This window comes from Schistocerca nitens, chromosome 2, assembly GCF_023898315.1.
Source record: "Schistocerca nitens isolate TAMUIC-IGC-003100 chromosome 2, iqSchNite1.1, whole genome shotgun sequence".
Taxonomy (NCBI): domain Eukaryota; kingdom Metazoa; phylum Arthropoda; class Insecta; order Orthoptera; family Acrididae; genus Schistocerca; species Schistocerca nitens.
Window position 1 is genome coordinate 910,574,082 of NC_064615.1, and position 22,337 is coordinate 910,596,418.

General features: G+C 53.4%; 57 non-coding genes across 57 annotated transcripts; all 57 read right to left on the reverse strand.

Annotated features, from left to right (window-relative positions):
• Positions 1-3: 3 nt before the first annotated feature.
• Trnal-cag (transfer RNA leucine (anticodon CAG)) lies at positions 4-85 on the reverse strand. The gene has a single exon. It is a non-coding gene; the product is annotated as a tRNA-Leu (tRNA).
• An 80-nt stretch (positions 86-165) lies between these two features.
• Positions 166-247, reverse strand: Trnal-aag (transfer RNA leucine (anticodon AAG)). Its single transcript has one exon. It is a non-coding gene; the product is annotated as a tRNA-Leu (tRNA).
• A 292-nt stretch (positions 248-539) lies between these two features.
• Trnah-gug (transfer RNA histidin (anticodon GUG)) lies at positions 540-611 on the reverse strand. The gene has a single exon. It is a non-coding gene; the product is annotated as a tRNA-His (tRNA).
• A 342-nt stretch (positions 612-953) lies between these two features.
• On the reverse strand, positions 954-1,025 carry Trnae-cuc (transfer RNA glutamic acid (anticodon CUC)). The gene has a single exon. It is a non-coding gene; the product is annotated as a tRNA-Glu (tRNA).
• A 274-nt stretch (positions 1,026-1,299) lies between these two features.
• Positions 1,300-1,381, reverse strand: Trnal-cag (transfer RNA leucine (anticodon CAG)). The gene has a single exon. It is a non-coding gene; the product is annotated as a tRNA-Leu (tRNA).
• An 80-nt stretch (positions 1,382-1,461) lies between these two features.
• Trnal-cag (transfer RNA leucine (anticodon CAG)) lies at positions 1,462-1,543 on the reverse strand. Its single transcript has one exon. It is a non-coding gene; the product is annotated as a tRNA-Leu (tRNA).
• An 80-nt stretch (positions 1,544-1,623) lies between these two features.
• Positions 1,624-1,705, reverse strand: Trnal-aag (transfer RNA leucine (anticodon AAG)). The gene has a single exon. It is a non-coding gene; the product is annotated as a tRNA-Leu (tRNA).
• Positions 1,706-1,997: 292 nt separating this feature from the next.
• Trnah-gug (transfer RNA histidin (anticodon GUG)) lies at positions 1,998-2,069 on the reverse strand. The gene has a single exon. It is a non-coding gene; the product is annotated as a tRNA-His (tRNA).
• Positions 2,070-2,411: 342 nt separating this feature from the next.
• Positions 2,412-2,483, reverse strand: Trnae-cuc (transfer RNA glutamic acid (anticodon CUC)). The gene has a single exon. It is a non-coding gene; the product is annotated as a tRNA-Glu (tRNA).
• Positions 2,484-2,757: 274 nt separating this feature from the next.
• On the reverse strand, positions 2,758-2,839 carry Trnal-cag (transfer RNA leucine (anticodon CAG)). The gene has a single exon. It is a non-coding gene; the product is annotated as a tRNA-Leu (tRNA).
• Positions 2,840-2,919: 80 nt separating this feature from the next.
• Positions 2,920-3,001, reverse strand: Trnal-aag (transfer RNA leucine (anticodon AAG)). Its single transcript has one exon. It is a non-coding gene; the product is annotated as a tRNA-Leu (tRNA).
• Positions 3,002-3,293: 292 nt separating this feature from the next.
• Positions 3,294-3,365, reverse strand: Trnah-gug (transfer RNA histidin (anticodon GUG)). The gene has a single exon. It is a non-coding gene; the product is annotated as a tRNA-His (tRNA).
• A 331-nt stretch (positions 3,366-3,696) lies between these two features.
• Positions 3,697-3,768, reverse strand: Trnae-cuc (transfer RNA glutamic acid (anticodon CUC)). The gene has a single exon. It is a non-coding gene; the product is annotated as a tRNA-Glu (tRNA).
• Positions 3,769-9,869: 6,101 nt separating this feature from the next.
• Positions 9,870-9,941, reverse strand: Trnae-cuc (transfer RNA glutamic acid (anticodon CUC)). The gene has a single exon. It is a non-coding gene; the product is annotated as a tRNA-Glu (tRNA).
• Positions 9,942-10,215: 274 nt separating this feature from the next.
• Positions 10,216-10,297, reverse strand: Trnal-cag (transfer RNA leucine (anticodon CAG)). The gene has a single exon. It is a non-coding gene; the product is annotated as a tRNA-Leu (tRNA).
• An 80-nt stretch (positions 10,298-10,377) lies between these two features.
• Trnal-aag (transfer RNA leucine (anticodon AAG)) lies at positions 10,378-10,459 on the reverse strand. The gene has a single exon. It is a non-coding gene; the product is annotated as a tRNA-Leu (tRNA).
• Positions 10,460-10,751: 292 nt separating this feature from the next.
• Positions 10,752-10,823, reverse strand: Trnah-gug (transfer RNA histidin (anticodon GUG)). The gene has a single exon. It is a non-coding gene; the product is annotated as a tRNA-His (tRNA).
• Positions 10,824-11,165: 342 nt separating this feature from the next.
• Positions 11,166-11,237, reverse strand: Trnae-cuc (transfer RNA glutamic acid (anticodon CUC)). The gene has a single exon. It is a non-coding gene; the product is annotated as a tRNA-Glu (tRNA).
• Positions 11,238-11,511: 274 nt separating this feature from the next.
• Trnal-cag (transfer RNA leucine (anticodon CAG)) lies at positions 11,512-11,593 on the reverse strand. Its single transcript has one exon. It is a non-coding gene; the product is annotated as a tRNA-Leu (tRNA).
• Positions 11,594-11,673: 80 nt separating this feature from the next.
• Positions 11,674-11,755, reverse strand: Trnal-cag (transfer RNA leucine (anticodon CAG)). The gene has a single exon. It is a non-coding gene; the product is annotated as a tRNA-Leu (tRNA).
• Positions 11,756-11,835: 80 nt separating this feature from the next.
• Trnal-aag (transfer RNA leucine (anticodon AAG)) lies at positions 11,836-11,917 on the reverse strand. Its single transcript has one exon. It is a non-coding gene; the product is annotated as a tRNA-Leu (tRNA).
• A 292-nt stretch (positions 11,918-12,209) lies between these two features.
• Positions 12,210-12,281, reverse strand: Trnah-gug (transfer RNA histidin (anticodon GUG)). The gene has a single exon. It is a non-coding gene; the product is annotated as a tRNA-His (tRNA).
• Positions 12,282-12,623: 342 nt separating this feature from the next.
• Positions 12,624-12,695, reverse strand: Trnae-cuc (transfer RNA glutamic acid (anticodon CUC)). Its single transcript has one exon. It is a non-coding gene; the product is annotated as a tRNA-Glu (tRNA).
• Positions 12,696-12,969: 274 nt separating this feature from the next.
• Trnal-cag (transfer RNA leucine (anticodon CAG)) lies at positions 12,970-13,051 on the reverse strand. The gene has a single exon. It is a non-coding gene; the product is annotated as a tRNA-Leu (tRNA).
• An 80-nt stretch (positions 13,052-13,131) lies between these two features.
• On the reverse strand, positions 13,132-13,213 carry Trnal-cag (transfer RNA leucine (anticodon CAG)). Its single transcript has one exon. It is a non-coding gene; the product is annotated as a tRNA-Leu (tRNA).
• Positions 13,214-13,293: 80 nt separating this feature from the next.
• Trnal-cag (transfer RNA leucine (anticodon CAG)) lies at positions 13,294-13,375 on the reverse strand. The gene has a single exon. It is a non-coding gene; the product is annotated as a tRNA-Leu (tRNA).
• An 80-nt stretch (positions 13,376-13,455) lies between these two features.
• Positions 13,456-13,537, reverse strand: Trnal-aag (transfer RNA leucine (anticodon AAG)). Its single transcript has one exon. It is a non-coding gene; the product is annotated as a tRNA-Leu (tRNA).
• Positions 13,538-13,829: 292 nt separating this feature from the next.
• Positions 13,830-13,901, reverse strand: Trnah-gug (transfer RNA histidin (anticodon GUG)). The gene has a single exon. It is a non-coding gene; the product is annotated as a tRNA-His (tRNA).
• A 342-nt stretch (positions 13,902-14,243) lies between these two features.
• On the reverse strand, positions 14,244-14,315 carry Trnae-cuc (transfer RNA glutamic acid (anticodon CUC)). The gene has a single exon. It is a non-coding gene; the product is annotated as a tRNA-Glu (tRNA).
• A 274-nt stretch (positions 14,316-14,589) lies between these two features.
• Trnal-cag (transfer RNA leucine (anticodon CAG)) lies at positions 14,590-14,671 on the reverse strand. The gene has a single exon. It is a non-coding gene; the product is annotated as a tRNA-Leu (tRNA).
• Positions 14,672-14,751: 80 nt separating this feature from the next.
• On the reverse strand, positions 14,752-14,833 carry Trnal-cag (transfer RNA leucine (anticodon CAG)). Its single transcript has one exon. It is a non-coding gene; the product is annotated as a tRNA-Leu (tRNA).
• Positions 14,834-14,913: 80 nt separating this feature from the next.
• Trnal-aag (transfer RNA leucine (anticodon AAG)) lies at positions 14,914-14,995 on the reverse strand. The gene has a single exon. It is a non-coding gene; the product is annotated as a tRNA-Leu (tRNA).
• Positions 14,996-15,287: 292 nt separating this feature from the next.
• On the reverse strand, positions 15,288-15,359 carry Trnah-gug (transfer RNA histidin (anticodon GUG)). The gene has a single exon. It is a non-coding gene; the product is annotated as a tRNA-His (tRNA).
• Positions 15,360-15,690: 331 nt separating this feature from the next.
• On the reverse strand, positions 15,691-15,762 carry Trnae-cuc (transfer RNA glutamic acid (anticodon CUC)). The gene has a single exon. It is a non-coding gene; the product is annotated as a tRNA-Glu (tRNA).
• Positions 15,763-16,036: 274 nt separating this feature from the next.
• Positions 16,037-16,118, reverse strand: Trnal-cag (transfer RNA leucine (anticodon CAG)). Its single transcript has one exon. It is a non-coding gene; the product is annotated as a tRNA-Leu (tRNA).
• An 80-nt stretch (positions 16,119-16,198) lies between these two features.
• Positions 16,199-16,280, reverse strand: Trnal-cag (transfer RNA leucine (anticodon CAG)). Its single transcript has one exon. It is a non-coding gene; the product is annotated as a tRNA-Leu (tRNA).
• An 80-nt stretch (positions 16,281-16,360) lies between these two features.
• Trnal-aag (transfer RNA leucine (anticodon AAG)) lies at positions 16,361-16,442 on the reverse strand. Its single transcript has one exon. It is a non-coding gene; the product is annotated as a tRNA-Leu (tRNA).
• A 292-nt stretch (positions 16,443-16,734) lies between these two features.
• Trnah-gug (transfer RNA histidin (anticodon GUG)) lies at positions 16,735-16,806 on the reverse strand. The gene has a single exon. It is a non-coding gene; the product is annotated as a tRNA-His (tRNA).
• A 342-nt stretch (positions 16,807-17,148) lies between these two features.
• Trnae-cuc (transfer RNA glutamic acid (anticodon CUC)) lies at positions 17,149-17,220 on the reverse strand. The gene has a single exon. It is a non-coding gene; the product is annotated as a tRNA-Glu (tRNA).
• A 274-nt stretch (positions 17,221-17,494) lies between these two features.
• Trnal-cag (transfer RNA leucine (anticodon CAG)) lies at positions 17,495-17,576 on the reverse strand. The gene has a single exon. It is a non-coding gene; the product is annotated as a tRNA-Leu (tRNA).
• Positions 17,577-17,656: 80 nt separating this feature from the next.
• On the reverse strand, positions 17,657-17,738 carry Trnal-cag (transfer RNA leucine (anticodon CAG)). The gene has a single exon. It is a non-coding gene; the product is annotated as a tRNA-Leu (tRNA).
• Positions 17,739-17,818: 80 nt separating this feature from the next.
• On the reverse strand, positions 17,819-17,900 carry Trnal-aag (transfer RNA leucine (anticodon AAG)). Its single transcript has one exon. It is a non-coding gene; the product is annotated as a tRNA-Leu (tRNA).
• A 292-nt stretch (positions 17,901-18,192) lies between these two features.
• Trnah-gug (transfer RNA histidin (anticodon GUG)) lies at positions 18,193-18,264 on the reverse strand. The gene has a single exon. It is a non-coding gene; the product is annotated as a tRNA-His (tRNA).
• A 342-nt stretch (positions 18,265-18,606) lies between these two features.
• On the reverse strand, positions 18,607-18,678 carry Trnae-cuc (transfer RNA glutamic acid (anticodon CUC)). Its single transcript has one exon. It is a non-coding gene; the product is annotated as a tRNA-Glu (tRNA).
• Positions 18,679-18,952: 274 nt separating this feature from the next.
• Trnal-cag (transfer RNA leucine (anticodon CAG)) lies at positions 18,953-19,034 on the reverse strand. Its single transcript has one exon. It is a non-coding gene; the product is annotated as a tRNA-Leu (tRNA).
• Positions 19,035-19,114: 80 nt separating this feature from the next.
• On the reverse strand, positions 19,115-19,196 carry Trnal-cag (transfer RNA leucine (anticodon CAG)). Its single transcript has one exon. It is a non-coding gene; the product is annotated as a tRNA-Leu (tRNA).
• An 80-nt stretch (positions 19,197-19,276) lies between these two features.
• Positions 19,277-19,358, reverse strand: Trnal-aag (transfer RNA leucine (anticodon AAG)). The gene has a single exon. It is a non-coding gene; the product is annotated as a tRNA-Leu (tRNA).
• Positions 19,359-19,650: 292 nt separating this feature from the next.
• On the reverse strand, positions 19,651-19,722 carry Trnah-gug (transfer RNA histidin (anticodon GUG)). The gene has a single exon. It is a non-coding gene; the product is annotated as a tRNA-His (tRNA).
• A 331-nt stretch (positions 19,723-20,053) lies between these two features.
• Positions 20,054-20,125, reverse strand: Trnae-cuc (transfer RNA glutamic acid (anticodon CUC)). The gene has a single exon. It is a non-coding gene; the product is annotated as a tRNA-Glu (tRNA).
• Positions 20,126-20,399: 274 nt separating this feature from the next.
• On the reverse strand, positions 20,400-20,481 carry Trnal-cag (transfer RNA leucine (anticodon CAG)). Its single transcript has one exon. It is a non-coding gene; the product is annotated as a tRNA-Leu (tRNA).
• Positions 20,482-20,561: 80 nt separating this feature from the next.
• Trnal-cag (transfer RNA leucine (anticodon CAG)) lies at positions 20,562-20,643 on the reverse strand. Its single transcript has one exon. It is a non-coding gene; the product is annotated as a tRNA-Leu (tRNA).
• Positions 20,644-20,723: 80 nt separating this feature from the next.
• Positions 20,724-20,805, reverse strand: Trnal-aag (transfer RNA leucine (anticodon AAG)). Its single transcript has one exon. It is a non-coding gene; the product is annotated as a tRNA-Leu (tRNA).
• Positions 20,806-21,097: 292 nt separating this feature from the next.
• Positions 21,098-21,169, reverse strand: Trnah-gug (transfer RNA histidin (anticodon GUG)). Its single transcript has one exon. It is a non-coding gene; the product is annotated as a tRNA-His (tRNA).
• A 342-nt stretch (positions 21,170-21,511) lies between these two features.
• On the reverse strand, positions 21,512-21,583 carry Trnae-cuc (transfer RNA glutamic acid (anticodon CUC)). The gene has a single exon. It is a non-coding gene; the product is annotated as a tRNA-Glu (tRNA).
• A 274-nt stretch (positions 21,584-21,857) lies between these two features.
• Positions 21,858-21,939, reverse strand: Trnal-cag (transfer RNA leucine (anticodon CAG)). Its single transcript has one exon. It is a non-coding gene; the product is annotated as a tRNA-Leu (tRNA).
• Positions 21,940-22,019: 80 nt separating this feature from the next.
• On the reverse strand, positions 22,020-22,101 carry Trnal-cag (transfer RNA leucine (anticodon CAG)). The gene has a single exon. It is a non-coding gene; the product is annotated as a tRNA-Leu (tRNA).
• An 80-nt stretch (positions 22,102-22,181) lies between these two features.
• On the reverse strand, positions 22,182-22,263 carry Trnal-aag (transfer RNA leucine (anticodon AAG)). The gene has a single exon. It is a non-coding gene; the product is annotated as a tRNA-Leu (tRNA).
• Positions 22,264-22,337: the final 74 nt, after the last annotated feature.

Sequence of the window (22,337 nt, forward strand, 5' to 3'; positions counted from 1 at the left end):
AATTGGCAGCGGTGGGATTCGAACCCACGCCTCCGAAGAGACTGGTGCCTGAAACCAGCGCCTTAGACCGCTCGGCCACGCTACCTACGCGACGCGGCCGCCGCAGGAGCTGCGTTCTACCCCACGAGAACACAGCGCAATGGCACAAAAACGAGAAGTAAAAATTGGCAGCGGTGGGATTCGAACCCACGCCTCCGAAGAGACTGGTGCCTTAAACCAGCGCCTTAGACCGCTCGGCCACGCTACCTGCGCCAGCGTTCCCCGCGTCTCTAGAAAACAGTGCACGACACAGTTTCCTGTTGTGCTGCGACTCGCTGCTCATGCATCGCACCTCAAACAACTGCCCCTTTCGACTATATATTTAACCTCTCAGGCAGCTACCCACGCCCTGGGGCGGCCGAATTTCTTGTTGCTGATAATGAAATGGTAGTGCAACCTGCGGCGTGCGGAACATGAGTGTAAAGTGATGAGAGCATTGTGATTTCAAACACTGGGTGACGATCATGATTGCAGCAACAGCAAGGCAAAACCTTCAAAATTGCCGTGACCAGGATTCGAACCTGGGTTTTTGCGGCCACAACGCAATGTCCTAACCACTAGACGATCACGGCCGCGGAGGCGCCCGGGGAAGCAGTTCTCGCGACTGCACCCGCCCGGTACACAGCAAAGCTCAGCCCACTGCGTCAGACGCGATCTCCATTATATGTATACGGGCAAACGAAACGTGCCTGCGCTGTTAGGACACTAACCAGAGTGGGTAGCTGCATTCATCTCCCTGGCAGTGTCTTGCAGTCCTCCAAGTCTGTTGACCACAGGTGGACAGGTGTCGCATCTCTCTCGCCGTCACTTGTGGCCGTCATTCATACTTAACGTGCTTTTCTGCAAGCGTCAGCGTAGCGTCAGTCGAGCAAAGTCGGGACAAGTCGCCTAAGAGGAGCAACAAAATGGTGGATTTCCGGTACCGGGAATCGAACCCGGGCCTCCTGGGTGAGAGCCAGGTATCCTAGCCACTAGACGACACCGGATAACGACACACGCACTCCTCCAACAAACACGGTGAGCGTCCACCCGCTACTTGACGACAACTGCAAAAATTAACGCTTCCACTTCGTAGAACGGCATGCTCTGGACGTATCTCGTGGAGACGAACGCCAGCAATCATGAGACCAAACTGCGCCGGTGAATCCTGTTGTTACACCGCGCACTGTGCTACGACAGTTTAAGAGAGCGACGCTCACGCTTTGCTGCGCTATTTCCTTCGCGGGAAATCAGTGCTCCTGTTTTCGAGACAGAAAACGTTGGCAGCGGTGGGATTCGAACCCACGCCTCCGAAGAGACTGGTGCCTGAAACCAGCGCCTTAGACCGCTCGGCCACGCTACCTACGCGACGCGGCCGCCGCAGGAGCTGCGTTCTACCCCACGAGAACACAGCGCAATGGCACAAAAACGAGAAGTAAAAATTGGCAGCGGTGGGATTCGAACCCACGCCTCCGAAGAGACTGGTGCCTGAAACCAGCGCCTTAGACCGCTCGGCCACGCTACCTACGCGACGCGGCCGCCGCAGGAGCTGCGTTCTACCCCACGAGAACACAGCGCAATGGCACAAAAACGAGAAGTAAAAATTGGCAGCGGTGGGATTCGAACCCACGCCTCCGAAGAGACTGGTGCCTTAAACCAGCGCCTTAGACCGCTCGGCCACGCTACCTGCGCCAGCGTTCCCCGCGTCTCTAGAAAACAGTGCACGACACAGTTTCCTGTTGTGCTGCGACTCGCTGCTCATGCATCGCACCTCAAACAACTGCCCCTTTCGACTATATATTTAACCTCTCAGGCAGCTACCCACGCCCTGGGGCGGCCGAATTTCTTGTTGCTGATAATGAAATGGTAGTGCAACCTGCGGCGTGCGGAACATGAGTGTAAAGTGATGAGAGCATTGTGATTTCAAACACTGGGTGACGATCATGATTGCAGCAACAGCAAGGCAAAACCTTCAAAATTGCCGTGACCAGGATTCGAACCTGGGTTTTTGCGGCCACAACGCAATGTCCTAACCACTAGACGATCACGGCCGCGGAGGCGCCCGGGGAAGCAGTTCTCGCGACTGCACCCGCCCGGTACACAGCAAAGCTCAGCCCACTGCGTCAGACGCGATCTCCATTATATGTATACGGGCAAACGAAACGTGCCTGCGCTGTTAGGACACTAACCAGAGTGGGTAGCTGCATTCATCTCCCTGGCAGTGTCTTGCAGTCCTCCAAGTCTGTTGACCACAGGTGGACAGGTGTCGCATCTCTCTCGCCGTCACTTGTGGCCGTCATTCATACTTAACGTGCTTTTCTGCAAGCGTCAGCGTAGCGTCAGTCGAGCAAAGTCGGGACAAGTCGCCTAAGAGGAGCAACAAAATGGTGGATTTCCGGTACCGGGAATCGAACCCGGGCCTCCTGGGTGAGAGCCAGGTATCCTAGCCACTAGACGACACCGGATAACGACACACGCACTCCTCCAACAAACACGGTGAGCGTCCACCCGCTACTTGACGACAACTGCAAAAATTAACGCTTCCACTTCGTAGAACGGCATGCTCTGGACGTATCTCGTGGAGACGAACGCCAGCAATCATGAGACCAAACTGCGCCGGTGAATCCTGTTGTTACACCGCGCACTGTGCTACGACAGTTTAAGAGAGCGACGCTCACGCTTTGCTGCGCTATTTCCTTCGCGGGAAATCAGTGCTCCTGTTTTCGAGACAGAAAACGTTGGCAGCGGTGGGATTCGAACCCACGCCTCCGAAGAGACTGGTGCCTGAAACCAGCGCCTTAGACCGCTCGGCCACGCTACCTACGCGACGCGGCCGCCGCAGGAGCTGCGTTCTACCCCACGAGAACACAGCGCAATGGCACAAAAACGAGAAGTAAAAATTGGCAGCGGTGGGATTCGAACCCACGCCTCCGAAGAGACTGGTGCCTTAAACCAGCGCCTTAGACCGCTCGGCCACGCTACCTGCGCCAGCGTTCCCCGCGTCTCTAGAAAACAGTGCACGACACAGTTTCCTGTTGTGCTGCGACTCGCTGCTCATGCATCGCACCTCAAACAACTGCCCCTTTCGACTATAGATTTAACCTCTCAGGCAGCTACCCACGCCCTGGGGCGGCCGAATTTCTTGTTGCTGATAATGAAATGGTAGTGCAACCTGCGGCGTGCGGAACATGAGTGTAAAGTGATGAGAGCATTGTGATTTCAAACACTGGGTGACGATCATGATTGCAGCAACAGCAAGGCAAAACCTTCAAAATTGCCGTGACCAGGATTCGAACCTGGGTTTTTGCGGCCACAACGCAATGTCCTAACCACTAGACGATCACGGCCGCGGAGGCGCCCGGGGAAGCAGTTCTCGCGACTGCACCCGCCCGGTACACAGCAAAGCTCAGCCCACTGCGTCAGACGCGATCTCCATTATATGTATACGGGCAAACGAAACGTGCCTGCGCTGTTAGGACACTAACCAGAGTGGGTAGCTGCATTCATCTCCCTGGCAGTGTCTTGCAGTCCTCCAAGTCTGTTGACCACAGGTGGACAGGTGTCGCATCTCTCTCGCCGTCACTTGTGGCCGTCATTCATACTTAACGTGCTTTTCTGCAAGCGTCAGTCGAGCAAAGTCGGGACAAGTCGCCTAAGAGGAGCAACAAAATGGTGGATTTCCGGTACCGGGAATCGAACCCGGGCCTCCTGGGTGAGAGCCAGGTATCCTAGCCACTAGACGACACCGGATAACGACACACGCACTCCTCCAACAAACACGGTGAGCGTCCACCCGCTACTTGACGACAACTGCAAAAATTAACGCTTCCACTTCGTAGAACGGCATGCTCTGGACGTATCTCGTGGAGACGAACGCCAGCAATCATGAGACCAAACTGCGCCGGTGAATCCTGTTGTTACACCGCGCACTGTGCTACGACAGTTTAAGAGAGCGACGCTCACGCTTTGCTGCGCTATTTCCTTCGCGGGAAATCAGTGCTCCTGTTTTCGAGACAGAAAACGTTGGCAGCGGTGGGATTCGAACCCACGCCTCCGAAGAGACTGGTGCCTGAAACCAGCGCCTTAGACCGCTTTTTTTTTTTTTTTTCTTTTTTTTTTTTCTTTTTTTTTTTTTATTCTTTTTTTTTTTTTTTTTTCCTTAACCACTTTTTTTTTTTTTTTTTTTTTTTGTTGTTTTCCTTATCCATTTGTTTTATATATATTTAACTCCTTAACCACTTTTTTTAAATTTTTTTTTTTTTTTTTTTTTTTGATTTTTTGGAAAATCAACAAACTAAAAAAAAAACTCTTCTTTGCTGGTCTCTCATAGCTTCTGGAGAAAATTAGAAAAAAATGGCTCCGTTGCAAACACAAGTATTGTTCTCAGTTTCCGGTGTCCTGGAGTGGAGGCTGTGAGTGGCGGTAGATGGGGGGGTGTGGGAGGCAGGACACGAGACAGAAGCAGTGGGGCCTCTTCGCGGCACTACTCGAGTCCCGCGGCCTGTGCCCACCCCCTTAGACTCATATATCTTACCCTATACCCATTCTATTAAATATTATTTTAAGCATATTGCCGAAATTTTTGCCATGATTGGGATAGCTGCAGGTTTTCGCGAATTCGATTTCCATAAACATCTTGAATTCCAAGTGATCGTCACCACCAAGTTTATTGAAAACATAGCTGGAATAGTTGCCCAGCAACCACATAACTACGTTATTTTTCGCCGGCGGATAATATCGCACGTCGGGTCGAGACAACACAGTTGAAGGTATGTTGGCGGTTGTAGTCCTGGTAACAATGGCTATTTTTTCTCTCAGCCAGCCCCAATTTCGTGCACGTTCTCCGCAGGTATAACGGTGCATAACGGTATCCACCAGTTGACAGCTATGGCAGAGGGTTGTATCACTGAGTCCGATTTTATGCAGCCTCTCATTGGTGCTAATCACATCATTGATTGCTTTGTACCATGCAGTTCGAGAGGCTGAAGTAAGGACACGGGAGCTGACATTACGCCATACCACATCCCAGTTGATGCCACTGTACTTCGTAACAATTGGATTCGGACCCTCGTGTTGTCGCCAGTATGCCAATATTGCTGGAGCCGCTAAATGTCGAGAATTTAAGAGTTCTCGACCGATGTAGCTGCGTGCAAAGTAATAATCTCGGATGTGTTTGAGCTTGTAACTGATGGTCTGAATGTTCAGCGGGGGGTCAAGACTTTGCGGCCTGACGGCGGTGAATAATTGCGCCGTAATGCCCGAAGGGTAATTGTTAAGAATAGAGACCGTCCTTGTAACATAGAGAGCTGCTGCCTTTTTCTTGATGTCGACTAAGCCCATCCCTCCGTTTAGGGGGTGGAGTGTTGCAGTTTTGGCAGATACGCGAAAAATTTCCCCGCGCCAAATAAAATTAGTGATCTTCGACATAATATTTCTAGCAAGTACTGCAGGGAGCGGCAGAAGCTGCGCCATGTAATACGCCTTTGATAAAATACAGGCGTTGATAAGTTGAATACGATCAAATTGGTTGAGGCTGCGATGGTAATTATCAATTAGGGCACCATTTATTTTACGTGCTACATCCCGCCAGTTAGCCGCTATCATCTTTAGAGAGGACGCCGTCAACATGATCCCTAGAGCCTTGTGTACTTTGACTTGTGTAGCATAATCAATACGCAAATGCTGGAGGCCACAGAGGTTCAGAAATTTGCTTTTTTGTTCATTTAACTGCGCCCCTGACGCCAGACAGTATTTCCGAAGTTCAGTCGCTAATATGGTGACATCATCGACATTGCGAATCACCACACCCACATCGTCGGCATAGGCTCCGATTACACTTTTTATCCCAGAAATGGTAATCCCAGTGAGTTTCGTCTGCAACTGTTGTAACAGAGGTTCAAGGGAGAGTACAAAAAGCAACATGGACAAGGGGCTCCCTTGTGGAACCCCTCTGTTGATTTGTATTGGCCGCGTCAGTTGTGAGTTAACGGAAAGATTTGCAGTGATTCCCATGGCCACGTTTTTAATCATGTCAATCGTGTTCCGAGAGAAACCCAATCTTTGCATAGTCTCGAGGAGGTATGCGTGATTTACAAGATCAAAAGCTTTAAAAAAATCAAGAAAGATCAGCCCACATTTCATGTTACTAGCGCTCGTTAAAGCAATGACGTCTCGGTAAAAAGCAGCCGTTTGCAGAATTGTTCGTCTAAAGGCACATGTCTGCTGTTGGCCTATGATTTTAGCAGTGAGTGGCATGAGTCTCACGTTAATTGCGCGAGCCACGATCTTATAATCAGAGTTTAATAACGAGATTGGTCGGAAATTGTTGATAGTTTTAGTACCTCTGTTTTTAGGGAGAAGCACAATTTTACATTCCTTAAAGACGGGTGGGACAGACGTTCCTTGCAAGACTTCGTTCACGACTTGAGTAATTTTGTCCCCGATGATGTGCCAATAGCGCTTGTAAAATTCAACTGGTAAGCCATCAGGGCCAGGGGATTTCTTAAGTGGCGAACTGCAGACGACCTCCAAAACATCTTTATTACTGAAGGCTAACGAGATGGAGTCATTGTCTTCCCTTGTTACGGTAGATGAAATGGCGCTAAACAGTCCATCATAGCAGTCGTCGTGTAGAGCCGCTGATGCGTAGGTGTTGACATAATAGTCGTGCAGAGCGTTGACAATCTCTCGCTGAGTGTCAATCGTTTTTCCATCCTCGAGTTTCAGGGCATCAATAAAAGTCCGCCTCCTGTTCTTTGTATGTGTGACGAGGTGGTACAGAGCGGCTGCTTCATCATCTCTGACCGACGTCACTTTAGATTTTATCTTAAGGCCGTCCAGTTGCATCCTCTTCAGGCTGATTAATTTTGCCTTTATTTTCCGAATGTCGTCGATTCTGGTAGTCGTCGCGTCCGCACGATCGTACAGGTCCCGTAAGATTGTGTAATAAAATTCCATCGTCTTTTTGATCTCCGCCGCCCTTTCAATTCCGAAGTACATGATGACATTTCGCAGTTTCGGCTTGGCCTGCAGAGTCCACCACTCTATAGTGCTACGAAATCTGTTAGTAGCGCGCAAGCACTGCTCCCAAGCTCGACGCACCCCCTCCTCCAGCTCAACATCCGTTAACAAAGACACATTCAGGTTCCATTGACTTTTATACCAGCGTGTGGGTTGCGGAAGTAATTTCAGGCACGCGATGACACCACTGTGATCGGAGAAACTGGAGGGGATCGTCTCTACTTTTAATAAATCAGTCTCGAAAACGTCTGAAACATAAATCCTGTCGATTCTGCTACAGGAATTCGCGACGATGTGCGTGAAGCGGACCAACGTCGGGTACCGAATTTCCCACGCATCTTTAAGTTTGAGGTCGGTCACGAGGCGCTTTAATTCAGACGAATAATTAAAATTTGGGGACTGATCTTTCCGGGATAAGACACAATTAAAATCACCACCAATGATAAGGCGTCGGGGATTTTTCCTAAATAAATAGAGTATATGTTCCCGAAAAAAAGTAGCGCGTTCTGCTCGATAGGTATTACCAGAAGGTGCGTACAAGTTGATGATGGTGACGCCGTAAACGGTGATCCCCACCCCTCTACCCGATTCCAATTTTTCAATCTCAGTAACCGGAATCCCTTCTCTAATTAAGATTGCGGTCCCCACGCTCGTTTCCGGGGAAAAATTCGTAATTCCGACAAACCCAGGAAGAGTAAAAAGTGGCATGGACACCTCCTGTAAAAGTGCTATATCAGTTCCTGACTCATACAGATATTGTTTTAATGCATTCAGTTTCACTTCTGATCTGATTTTATTAATATTGAGGGTCGTGATCGTATAAGCCTGTGACATAATAACAGGATGTCTGAGAGAAGGAGGGATCAACTGCCTTTAATTATCCACATCTCCATGCCATTCCATCTTAGTAGCGGCCGCGGAATTCGTGTCTGGAACGTCACTGAGTTGTTCTCTTGCGTCTTTGTTTTTACTCTTTTTCCGGACAGCATTAACATTGGGCGGCACTCGGATCCTGTGACGGACACTGTGTAGCACCGCTGCAGTCGGAGGCGTGGGAGGATCTTGGGTGATGTCAAGCTTCTCTCCTGACAAATCTTGCGCCGGGAGCGGAAGCGCCGAACCCTCTGGCGAGCGATCAGCTGAGCCACCACTGTCACTATCAGCTTGTTTGGCAATACTCGCTGCCCGAAGCTGTTTGTTGTCACTGACAGTCCCGGGCTGCTGTGTTTGTATACCGTCGCGGAGTTGTTGACATTCATGTTGTTCTGAGGCCAGGGCCGGAACGGCTGCCACGCGTTGTGTACCGTCCGCGCTTGGAGACACTGTTTGTATACCATCACAGTGAGCCTCGACGTGTGTACTTCCAGCAGACACGTGCGCCACACCTACTTGTTGACCTTCCTGAGTGTGCTGTTGCGGAAGTTCTGAGACAGGAGCCTGCGGTAACTGAATGGCATCTACGGAAATATCTGCGCTTGAAATTGCCGTAGAAGAATCGGCCACAATCTCTGCACCGGTTATAACTTTTGCGTCCGAAGCTGTTCCCCGGACGTCCGGTTCCGCGGTCTCGTGCGTACTGCAGGTGTCATCATCAGAGTCACGGCTGTCACAAGTTCGACGCCTCTTATTAGTCGTGGCATCGACTTTCGCCGGTGGCTTAGCACCAATATCTCTCCTAACCAGGGCCGGAAACTCTTCAGGGCGAATTACTCGTAGCTCTTCCGAAGGTACGTCAGAACTAGGGACCTCACGCTCTATCATAGGTTTATCCGCCACTACATCAGCCAACGTAAGCCGTTTACGCTGCTGCAACGAATTTTTGAGCACAAATATTCGCCTGGGGCAGTCCTGACGCAAGTGACCACTCTCATTACAGATATGGCATGTGGGAGGTTGGCCACTGTAAGTAACGTGAGCCCTATAGTCACAAACGGTAATATGGGAGGGTATATTCTGCTTTATATGCATTTCTACAGATCGGACGCCACTGAAACATTGTAACCTGTGCTGGTTCGACCACCGTTCGTTTCGAATCTGCTTGATATCCCCGAATTTAGACAGAACCTCCTTCAGATAACAATTTTCTACTTCAGGAGGTAAGTGAAAGATACGCACATTGGTATACTCGACGTCGGCATTGGAAATGAGCACAGTACTTACAGACTCGTCCCGGTGCCGAAAAACAGCTCTCCCTCCGTGTGTCGTCATAATCTTTTCCAGTAACACAGGATTCAGCAATTTTACAAAGAAACAATATTGCTCGGTATCGTAATACGCAGTGTGCACTTGATCAGAGGTAATCCCAATAACATCCACAATCCAATCATGTATCTCCAAGGAACTAGGCTGCACATAACGGGTAGACTTGTCGAAATCAAAACGGAGTGTACACTTTCGCGGAAATAACCTGGACATTTCAAACAAGAGCTAGCGGTTGAACCGCTAGAAGAACACAAGAACGAAAATCAAACACGAGATCAATATACACAAAATCAGAACACTTCACGGACAAAGAGAAAGTTAAGTAGTAATCACGACTTGTAAACACGTGTCGGAACGGAGCACGTAACACGTCCGATCAGCACGGTGTCTCAGGCGCGACTGCTACGAAACGTGCCTGCGCTGTTAGGACACTAACCAGAGTGGGTAGCTGCATTCATCTCCCTGGCAGTGTCTTGCAGTCCTCCAAGTCTGTTGACCACAGGTGGACAGGTGTCGCATCTCTCTCGCCGTCACTTGTGGCCGTCATTCATACTTAACGTGCTTTTCTGCAAGCGTCAGTCGAGCAAAGTCGGGACAAGTCGCCTAAGAGGAGCAACAAAATGGTGGATTTCCGGTACCGGGAATCGAACCCGGGCCTCCTGGGTGAGAGCCAGGTATCCTAGCCACTAGACGACACCGGATAACGACACACGCACTCCTCCAACAAACACGGTGAGCGTCCACCCGCTACTTGACGACAACTGCAAAAATTAACGCTTCCACTTCGTAGAACGGCATGCTCTGGACGTATCTCGTGGAGACGAACGCCAGCAATCATGAGACCAAACTGCGCCGGTGAATCCTGTTGTTACACCGCGCACTGTGCTACGACAGTTTAAGAGAGCGACGCTCACGCTTTGCTGCGCTATTTCCTTCGCGGGAAATCAGTGCTCCTGTTTTCGAGACAGAAAACGTTGGCAGCGGTGGGATTCGAACCCACGCCTCCGAAGAGACTGGTGCCTGAAACCAGCGCCTTAGACCGCTCGGCCACGCTACCTACGCGACGCGGCCGCCGCAGGAGCTGCGTTCTACCCCACGAGAACACAGCGCAATGGCACAAAAACGAGAAGTAAAAATTGGCAGCGGTGGGATTCGAACCCACGCCTCCGAAGAGACTGGTGCCTTAAACCAGCGCCTTAGACCGCTCGGCCACGCTACCTGCGCCAGCGTTCCCCGCGTCTCTAGAAAACAGTGCACGACACAGTTTCCTGTTGTGCTGCGACTCGCTGCTCATGCATCGCACCTCAAACAACTGCCCCTTTCGACTATAGATTTAACCTCTCAGGCAGCTACCCACGCCCTGGGGCGGCCGAATTTCTTGTTGCTGATAATGAAATGGTAGTGCAACCTGCGGCGTGCGGAACATGAGTGTAAAGTGATGAGAGCATTGTGATTTCAAACACTGGGTGACGATCATGATTGCAGCAACAGCAAGGCAAAACCTTCAAAATTGCCGTGACCAGGATTCGAACCTGGGTTTTTGCGGCCACAACGCAATGTCCTAACCACTAGACGATCACGGCCGCGGAGGCGCCCGGGGAAGCAGTTCTCGCGACTGCACCCGCCCGGTACACAGCAAAGCTCAGCCCACTGCGTCAGACGCGATCTCCATTATATGTATACGGGCAAACGAAACGTGCCTGCGCTGTTAGGACACTAACCAGAGTGGGTAGCTGCATTCATCTCCCTGGCAGTGTCTTGCAGTCCTCCAAGTCTGTTGACCACAGGTGGACAGGTGTCGCATCTCTCTCGCCGTCACTTGTGGCCGTCATTCATACTTAACGTGCTTTTCTGCAAGCGTCAGCGTAGCGTCAGTCGAGCAAAGTCGGGACAAGTCGCCTAAGAGGAGCAACAAAATGGTGGATTTCCGGTACCGGGAATCGAACCCGGGCCTCCTGGGTGAGAGCCAGGTATCCTAGCCACTAGACGACACCGGATAACGACACACGCACTCCTCCAACAAACACGGTGAGCGTCCACCCGCTACTTGACGACAACTGCAAAAATTAACGCTTCCACTTCGTAGAACGGCATGCTCTGGACGTATCTCGTGGAGACGAACGCCAGCAATCATGAGACCAAACTGCGCCGGTGAATCCTGTTGTTACACCGCGCACTGTGCTACGACAGTTTAAGAGAGCGACGCTCACGCTTTGCTGCGCTATTTCCTTCGCGGGAAATCAGTGCTCCTGTTTTCGAGACAGAAAACGTTGGCAGCGGTGGGATTCGAACCCACGCCTCCGAAGAGACTGGTGCCTGAAACCAGCGCCTTAGACCGCTCGGCCACGCTACCTACGCGACGCGGCCGCCGCAGGAGCTGCGTTCTACCCCACGAGAACACAGCGCAATGGCACAAAAACGAGAAGTAAAAATTGGCAGCGGTGGGATTCGAACCCACGCCTCCGAAGAGACTGGTGCCTGAAACCAGCGCCTTAGACCGCTCGGCCACGCTACCTACGCGACGCGGCCGCCGCAGGAGCTGCGTTCTACCCCACGAGAACACAGCGCAATGGCACAAAAACGAGAAGTAAAAATTGGCAGCGGTGGGATTCGAACCCACGCCTCCGAAGAGACTGGTGCCTTAAACCAGCGCCTTAGACCGCTCGGCCACGCTACCTGCGCCAACGTTCCCCGCGTCTCTAGAAAACAGTGCACGACACAGTTTCCTGTTGTGCTGCGACTCGCTGCTCATGCATCGCACCTCAAACAACTGCCCCTTTCGACTATAGATTTAACCTCTCAGGCAGCTACCCACGCCCTGGGGCGGCCGAATTTCTTGTTGCTGATAATGAAATGGTAGTGCAACCTGCGGCGTGCGGAACATGAGTGTAAAGTGATGAGAGCATTGTGATTTCAAACACTGGGTGACGATCATGATTGCAGCAACAGCAAGGCAAAACCTTCAAAATTGCCGTGACCAGGATTCGAACCTGGGTTTTTGCGGCCACAACGCAATGTCCTAACCACTAGACGATCACGGCCGCGGAGGCGCCCGGGGAAGCAGTTCTCGCGACTGCACCCGCCCGGTACACAGCAAAGCTCAGCCCACTGCGTCAGACGCGATCTCCATTATATGTATACGGGCAAACGAAACGTGCCTGCGCTGTTAGGACACTAACCAGAGTGGGTAGCTGCATTCATCTCCCTGGCAGTGTCTTGCAGTCCTCCAAGTCTGTTGACCACAGGTGGACAGGTGTCGCATCTCTCTCGCCGTCACTTGTGGCCGTCATTCATACTTAACGTGCTTTTCTGCAAGCGTCAGCGTAGCGTCAGTCGAGCAAAGTCGGGACAAGTCGCCTAAGAGGAGCAACAAAATGGTGGATTTCCGGTACCGGGAATCGAACCCGGGCCTCCTGGGTGAGAGCCAGGTATCCTAGCCACTAGACGACACCGGATAACGACACACGCACTCCTCCAACAAACACGGTGAGCGTCCACCCGCTACTTGACGACAACTGCAAAAATTAACGCTTCCACTTCGTAGAACGGCATGCTCTGGACGTATCTCGTGGAGACGAACGCCAGCAATCATGAGACCAAACTGCGCCGGTGAATCCTGTTGTTACACCGCGCACTGTGCTACGACAGTTTAAGAGAGCGACGCTCACGCTTTGCTGCGCTATTTCCTTCGCGGGAAATCAGTGCTCCTGTTTTCGAGACAGAAAACGTTGGCAGCGGTGGGATTCGAACCCACGCCTCCGAAGAGACTGGTGCCTGAAACCAGCGCCTTAGACCGCTCGGCCACGCTACCTACGCGACGCGGCCGCCGCAGGAGCTGCGTTCTACCCCACGAGAACACAGCGCAATGGCACAAAAACGAGAAGTAAAAATTGGCAGCGGTGGGATTCGAACCCACGCCTCCGAAGAGACTGGTGCCTGAAACCAGCGCCTTAGACCGCTCGGCCACGCTACCTACGCGACGCGGCCGCCGCAGGAGCTGCGTTCTACCCCACGAGAACACAGCGCAATGGCACAAAAACGAGAAGTAAAAATTGGCAGCGGTGGGATTCGAACCCACGCCTCCGAAGAGACTGGTGCCTGAAACCAGCGCCTTAGACCGCTCGGCCACGCTACCTACGCGACGCGGCCGCCGCAGGAGCTGCGTTCTACCCCACGAGAACACAGCGCAATGGCACAAAAACGAGAAGTAAAAATTGGCAGCGGTGGGATTCGAACCCACGCCTCCGAAGAGACTGGTGCCTTAAACCAGCGCCTTAGACCGCTCGGCCACGCTACCTGCGCCAACGTTCCCCGCGTCTCTAGAAAACAGTGCACGACACAGTTTCCTGTTGTGCTGCGACTCGCTGCTCATGCATCGCACCTCAAACAACTGCCCCTTTCGACTATAGATTTAACCTCTCAGGCAGCTACCCACGCCCTGGGGCGGCCGAATTTCTTGTTGCTGATAATGAAATGGTAGTGCAACCTGCGGCGTGCGGAACATGAGTGTAAAGTGATGAGAGCATTGTGATTTCAAACACTGGGTGACGATCATGATTGCAGCAACAGCAAGGCAAAACCTTCAAAATTGCCGTGACCAGGATTCGAACCTGGGTTTTTGCGGCCACAACGCAATGTCCTAACCACTAGACGATCACGGCCGCGGAGGCGCCCGGGGAAGCAGTTCTCGCGACTGCACCCGCCCGGTACACAGCAAAGCTCAGCCCACTGCGTCAGACGCGATCTCCATTATATGTATACGGGCAAACGAAACGTGCCTGCGCTGTTAGGACACTAACCAGAGTGGGTAGCTGCATTCATCTCCCTGGCAGTGTCTTGCAGTCCTCCAAGTCTGTTGACCACAGGTGGACAGGTGTCGCATCTCTCTCGCCGTCACTTGTGGCCGTCATTCATACTTAACGTGCTTTTCTGCAAGCGTCAGCGTAGCGTCAGTCGAGCAAAGTCGGGACAAGTCGCCTAAGAGGAGCAACAAAATGGTGGATTTCCGGTACCGGGAATCGAACCCGGGCCTCCTGGGTGAGAGCCAGGTATCCTAGCCACTAGACGACACCGGATAACGACACACGCACTCCTCCAACAAACACGGTGAGCGTCCACCCGCTACTTGACGACAACTGCAAAAATTAACGCTTCCACTTCGTAGAACGGCATGCTCTGGACGTATCTCGTGGAGACGAACGCCAGCAATCATGAGACCAAACTGCGCCGGTGAATCCTGTTGTTACACCGCGCACTGTGCTACGACAGTTTAAGAGAGCGACGCTCACGCTTTGCTGCGCTATTTCCTTCGCGGGAAATCAGTGCTCCTGTTTTCGAGACAGAAAACGTTGGCAGCGGTGGGATTCGAACCCACGCCTCCGAAGAGACTGGTGCCTGAAACCAGCGCCTTAGACCGCTCGGCCACGCTACCTACGCGACGCGGCCGCCGCAGGAGCTGCGTTCTACCCCACGAGAACACAGCGCAATGGCACAAAAACGAGAAGTAAAAATTGGCAGCGGTGGGATTCGAACCCACGCCTCCGAAGAGACTGGTGCCTGAAACCAGCGCCTTAGACCGCTCGGCCACGCTACCTACGCGACGCGGCCGCCGCAGGAGCTGCGTTCTACCCCACGAGAACACAGCGCAATGGCACAAAAACGAGAAGTAAAAATTGGCAGCGGTGGGATTCGAACCCACGCCTCCGAAGAGACTGGTGCCTTAAACCAGCGCCTTAGACCGCTCGGCCACGCTACCTGCGCCAGCGTTCCCCGCGTCTCTAGAAAACAGTGCACGACACAGTTTCCTGTTGTGCTGCGACTCGCTGCTCATGCATCGCACCTCAAACAACTGCCCCTTTCGACTATAGATTTAACCTCTCAGGCAGCTACCCACGCCCTGGGGCGGCCGAATTTCTTGTTGCTGATAATGAAATGGTAGTGCAACCTGCGGCGTGCGGAACATGAGTGTAAAGTGATGAGAGCATTGTGATTTCAAACACTGGGTGACGATCATGATTGCAGCAACAGCAAGGCAAAACCTTCAAAATTGCCGTGACCAGGATTCGAACCTGGGTTTTTGCGGCCACAACGCAATGTCCTAACCACTAGACGATCACGGCCGCGGAGGCGCCCGGGGAAGCAGTTCTCGCGACTGCACCCGCCCGGTACACAGCAAAGCTCAGCCCACTGCGTCAGACGCGATCTCCATTATATGTATACGGGCAAACGAAACGTGCCTGCGCTGTTAGGACACTAACCAGAGTGGGTAGCTGCATTCATCTCCCTGGCAGTGTCTTGCAGTCCTCCAAGTCTGTTGACCACAGGTGGACAGGTGTCGCATCTCTCTCGCCGTCACTTGTGGCCGTCATTCATACTTAACGTGCTTTTCTGCAAGCGTCAGTCGAGCAAAGTCGGGACAAGTCGCCTAAGAGGAGCAACAAAATGGTGGATTTCCGGTACCGGGAATCGAACCCGGGCCTCCTGGGTGAGAGCCAGGTATCCTAGCCACTAGACGACACCGGATAACGACACACGCACTCCTCCAACAAACACGGTGAGCGTCCACCCGCTACTTGACGACAACTGCAAAAATTAACGCTTCCACTTCGTAGAACGGCATGCTCTGGACGTATCTCGTGGAGACGAACGCCAGCAATCATGAGACCAAACTGCGCCGGTGAATCCTGTTGTTACACCGCGCACTGTGCTACGACAGTTTAAGAGAGCGACGCTCACGCTTTGCTGCGCTATTTCCTTCGCGGGAAATCAGTGCTCCTGTTTTCGAGACAGAAAACGTTGGCAGCGGTGGGATTCGAACCCACGCCTCCGAAGAGACTGGTGCCTGAAACCAGCGCCTTAGACCGCTCGGCCACGCTACCTACGCGCCGCGGCCGCCGCAGGAGCTGCGTTCTACCCCACGAGAACACAGCGCAATGGCACAAAAACGAGAAGTAAAAATTGGCAGCGGTGGGATTCGAACCCACGCCTCCGAAGAGACTGGTGCCTGAAACCAGCGCCTTAGACCGCTCGGCCACGCTACCTACGCGACGCGGCCGCCGCAGGAGCTGCGTTCTACCCCACGAGAACACAGCGCAATGGCACAAAAACGAGAAGTAAAAATTGGCAGCGGTGGGATTCGAACCCACGCCTCCGAAGAGACTGGTGCCTTAAACCAGCGCCTTAGACCGCTCGGCCACGCTACCTGCGCCAGCGTTCCCCGCGTCTCTAGAAAACAGTGCACGACACAGTTTCCTGTTGTGCTGCGACTCGCTGCTCATGCATCGCACCTCAAACAACTGCCCCTTTCGACTATATATTTAACCTCTCAGGCAGCTACCCACGCCCTGGGGCGGCCGAATTTCTTGTTGCTGATAATGAAATGGTAGTGCAACCTGCGGCGTGCGGAACATGAGTGTAAAGTGATGAGAGCATTGTGATTTCAAACACTGGGTGACGATCATGATTGCAGCAACAGCAAGGCAAAACCTTCAAAATTGCCGTGACCAGGATTCGAACCTGGGTTTTTGCGGCCACAACGCAATGTCCTAACCACTAGACGATCACGGCCGCGGAGGCGCCCGGGGAAGCAGTTCTCGCGACTGCACCCGCCCGGTACACAGCAAAGCTCAGCCCACTGCGTCAGACGCGATCTCCATTATATGTATACGGGCAAACGAAACGTGCCTGCGCTGTTAGGACACTAACCAGAGTGGGTAGCTGCATTCATCTCCCTGGCAGTGTCTTGCAGTCCTCCAAGTCTGTTGACCACAGGTGGACAGGTGTCGCATCTCTCTCGCCGTCACTTGTGGCCGTCATTCATACTTAACGTGCTTTTCTGCAAGCGTCAGCGTAGCGTCAGTCGAGCAAAGTCGGGACAAGTCGCCTAAGAGGAGCAACAAAATGGTGGATTTCCGGTACCGGGAATCGAACCCGGGCCTCCTGGGTGAGAGCCAGGTATCCTAGCCACTAGACGACACCGGATAACGACACACGCACTCCTCCAACAAACACGGTGAGCGTCCACCCGCTACTTGACGACAACTGCAAAAATTAACGCTTCCACTTCGTAGAACGGCATGCTCTGGACGTATCTCGTGGAGACGAACGCCAGCAATCATGAGACCAAACTGCGCCGGTGAATCCTGTTGTTACACCGCGCACTGTGCTACGACAGTTTAAGAGAGCGACGCTCACGCTTTGCTGCGCTATTTCCTTCGCGGGAAATCAGTGCTCCTGTTTTCGAGACAGAAAACGTTGGCAGCGGTGGGATTCGAACCCACGCCTCCGAAGAGACTGGTGCCTGAAACCAGCGCCTTAGACCGCTCGGCCACGCTACCTACGCGACGCGGCCGCCGCAGGAGCTGCGTTCTACCCCACGAGAACACAGCGCAATGGCACAAAAACGAGAAGTAAAAATTGGCAGCGGTGGGATTCGAACCCACGCCTCCGAAGAGACTGGTGCCTGAAACCAGCGCCTTAGACCGCTCGGCCACGCTACCTACGCGACGCGGCCGCCGCAGGAGCTGCGTTCTACCCCACGAGAACACAGCGCAATGGCACAAAAACGAGAAGTAAAAATTGGCAGCGGTGGGATTCGAACCCACGCCTCCGAAGAGACTGGTGCCTTAAACCAGCGCCTTAGACCGCTCGGCCACGCTACCTGCGCCAGCGTTCCCCGCGTCTCTAGAAAACAGTGCACGACACAGTTTCCTGTTGTGCTGCGACTCGCTGCTCATGCATCGCACCTCAAACAACTGCCCCTTTCGACTATATATTTAACCTCTCAGGCAGCTACCCACGCCCTGGGGCGGCCGAATTTCTTGTTGCTGATAATGAAATGGTAGTGCAACCTGCGGCGTGCGGAACATGAGTGTAAAGTGATGAGAGCATTGTGATTTCAAACACTGGGTGACGATCATGATTGCAGCAACAGCAAGGCAAAACCTTCAAAATTGCCGTGACCAGGATTCGAACCTGGGTTTTTGCGGCCACAACGCAATGTCCTAACCACTAGACGATCACGGCCGCGGAGGCGCCCGGGGAAGCAGTTCTCGCGACTGCACCCGCCCGGTACACAGCAAAGCTCAGCCCACTGCGTCAGACGCGATCTCCATTATATGTATACGGGCAAACGAAACGTGCCTGCGCTGTTAGGACACTAACCAGAGTGGGTAGCTGCATTCATCTCCCTGGCAGTGTCTTGCAGTCCTCCAAGTCTGTTGACCACAGGTGGACAGGTGTCGCATCTCTCTCGCCGTCACTTGTGGCCGTCATTCATACTTAACGTGCTTTTCTGCAAGCGTCAGCGTAGCGTCAGTCGAGCAAAGTCGGGACAAGTCGCCTAAGAGGAGCAACAAAATGGTGGATTTCCGGTACCGGGAATCGAACCCGGGCCTCCTGGGTGAGAGCCAGGTATCCTAGCCACTAGACGACACCGGATAACGACACACGCACTCCTCCAACAAACACGGTGAGCGTCCACCCGCTACTTGACGACAACTGCAAAAATTAACGCTTCCACTTCGTAGAACGGCATGCTCTGGACGTATCTCGTGGAGACGAACGCCAGCAATCATGAGACCAAACTGCGCCGGTGAATCCTGTTGTTACACCGCGCACTGTGCTACGACAGTTTAAGAGAGCGACGCTCACGCTTTGCTGCGCTATTTCCTTCGCGGGAAATCAGTGCTCCTGTTTTCGAGACAGAAAACGTTGGCAGCGGTGGGATTCGAACCCACGCCTCCGAAGAGACTGGTGCCTGAAACCAGCGCCTTAGACCGCTCGGCCACGCTACCTACGCGACGCGGCCGCCGCAGGAGCTGCGTTCTACCCCACGAGAACACAGCGCAATGGCACAAAAACGAGAAGTAAAAATTGGCAGCGGTGGGATTCGAACCCACGCCTCCGAAGAGACTGGTGCCTGAAACCAGCGCCTTAGACCGCTCGGCCACGCTACCTACGCGACGCGGCCGCCGCAGGAGCTGCGTTCTACCCCACGAGAACACAGCGCAATGGCACAAAAACGAGAAGTAAAAATTGGCAGCGGTGGGATTCGAACCCACGCCTCCGAAGAGACTGGTGCCTTAAACCAGCGCCTTAGACCGCTCGGCCACGCTACCTGCGCCAGCGTTCCCCGCGTCTCTAGAAAACAGTGCACGACACAGTTTCCTGTTGTGCTGCGACTCGCTGCTCATGCATCGCACCTCAAACAACTGCCCCTTTCGACTATAGATTTAACCTCTCAGGCAGCTACCCACGCCCTGGGGCGGCCGAATTTCTTGTTGCTGATAATGAAATGGTAGTGCAACCTGCGGCGTGCGGAACATGAGTGTAAAGTGATGAGAGCATTGTGATTTCAAACACTGGGTGACGATCATGATTGCAGCAACAGCAAGGCAAAACCTTCAAAATTGCCGTGACCAGGATTCGAACCTGGGTTTTTGCGGCCACAACGCAATGTCCTAACCACTAGACGATCACGGCCGCGGAGGCGCCCGGGGAAGCAGTTCTCGCGACTGCACCCGCCCGGTACACAGCAAAGCTCAGCCCACTGCGTCAGACGCGATCTCCATTATATGTATACGGGCAAACGAAACGTGCCTGCGCTGTTAGGACACTAACCAGAGTGGGTAGCTGCATTCATCTCCCTGGCAGTGTCTTGCAGTCCTCCAAGTCTGTTGACCACAGGTGGACAGGTGTCGCATCTCTCTCGCCGTCACTTGTGGCCGTCATTCATACTTAACGTGCTTTTCTGCAAGCGTCAGTCGAGCAAAGTCGGGACAAGTCGCCTAAGAGGAGCAACAAAATGGTGGATTTCCGGTACCGGGAATCGAACCCGGGCCTCCTGGGTGAGAGCCAGGTATCCTAGCCACTAGACGACACCGGATAACGACACACGCACTCCTCCAACAAACACGGTGAGCGTCCACCCGCTACTTGACGACAACTGCAAAAATTAACGCTTCCACTTCGTAGAACGGCATGCTCTGGACGTATCTCGTGGAGACGAACGCCAGCAATCATGAGACCAAACTGCGCCGGTGAATCCTGTTGTTACACCGCGCACTGTGCTACGACAGTTTAAGAGAGCGACGCTCACGCTTTGCTGCGCTATTTCCTTCGCGGGAAATCAGTGCTCCTGTTTTCGAGACAGAAAACGTTGGCAGCGGTGGGATTCGAACCCACGCCTCCGAAGAGACTGGTGCCTGAAACCAGCGCCTTAGACCGCTCGGCCACGCTACCTACGCGCCGCGGCCGCCGCAGGAGCTGCGTTCTACCCCACGAGAACACAGCGCAATGGCACAAAAACGAGAAGTAAAAATTGGCAGCGGTGGGATTCGAACCCACGCCTCCGAAGAGACTGGTGCCTGAAACCAGCGCCTTAGACCGCTCGGCCACGCTACCTACGCGACGCGGCCGCCGCAGGAGCTGCGTTCTACCCCACGAGAACACAGCGCAATGGCACAAAAACGAGAAGTAAAAATTGGCAGCGGTGGGATTCGAACCCACGCCTCCGAAGAGACTGGTGCCTTAAACCAGCGCCTTAGACCGCTCGGCCACGCTACCTGCGCCAGCGTTCCCCGCGTCTCTAGAAAACAGTGCACGACACAGTTTCCTGTTGTGCTGCGACTCGCTGCTCATGCATCGCACCTCAAACAACTGCCCCTTTCGACTATATATTTAACCTCTCAGGCAGCTACCCACGCCCTGGGGCGGCCGAATTTCTTGTTGCTGATAATGAAATGGTAGTGCAACCTGCGGCGTGCGGAACATGAGTGTAAAGTGATGAGAGCATTGTGATTTCAAACACTGGGTGACGATCATGATTGCAGCAACAGCAAGGCAAAACCTTCAAAATTGCCGTGACCAGGATTCGAACCTGGGTTTTTGCGGCCACAACGCAATGTCCTAACCACTAGACGATCACGGCCGCGGAGGCGCCCGGGGAAGCAGTTCTCGCGACTGCACCCGCCCGGTACACAGCAAAGCTCAGCCCACTGCGTCAGACGCGATCTCCATTATATGTATACGGGCAAACGAAACGTGCCTGCGCTGTTAGGACACTAACCAGAGTGGGTAGCTGCATTCATCTCCCTGGCAGTGTCTTGCAGTCCTCCAAGTCTGTTGACCACAGGTGGACAGGTGTCGCATCTCTCTCGCCGTCACTTGTGGCCGTCATTCATACTTAACGTGCTTTTCTGCAAGCGTCAGCGTAGCGTCAGTCGAGCAAAGTCGGGACAAGTCGCCTAAGAGGAGCAACAAAATGGTGGATTTCCGGTACCGGGAATCGAACCCGGGCCTCCTGGGTGAGAGCCAGGTATCCTAGCCACTAGACGACACCGGATAACGACACACGCACTCCTCCAACAAACACGGTGAGCGTCCACCCGCTACTTGACGACAACTGCAAAAATTAACGCTTCCACTTCGTAGAACGGCATGCTCTGGACGTATCTCGTGGAGACGAACGCCAGCAATCATGAGACCAAACTGCGCCGGTGAATCCTGTTGTTACACCGCGCACTGTGCTACGACAGTTTAAGAGAGCGACGCTCACGCTTTGCTGCGCTATTTCCTTCGCGGGAAATCAGTGCTCCTGTTTTCGAGACAGAAAACGTTGGCAGCGGTGGGATTCGAACCCACGCCTCCGAAGAGACTGGTGCCTGAAACCAGCGCCTTAGACCGCTCGGCCACGCTACCTACGCGACGCGGCCGCCGCAGGAGCTGCGTTCTACCCCACGAGAACACAGCGCAATGGCACAAAAACGAGAAGTAAAAATTGGCAGCGGTGGGATTCGAACCCACGCCTCCGAAGAGACTGGTGCCTGAAACCAGCGCCTTAGACCGCTCGGCCACGCTACCTACGCGACGCGGCCGCCGCAGGAGCTGCGTTCTACCCCACGAGAACACAGCGCAATGGCACAAAAACGAGAAGTAAAAATTGGCAGCGGTGGGATTCGAACCCACGCCTCCGAAGAGACTGGTGCCTTAAACCAGCGCCTTAGACCGCTCGGCCACGCTACCTGCGCCAGCGTTCCCCGCGTCTCTAGAAAACAGTGCACGACACAGTTTCCTGTTGTGCTGCGACTCGCTGCTCA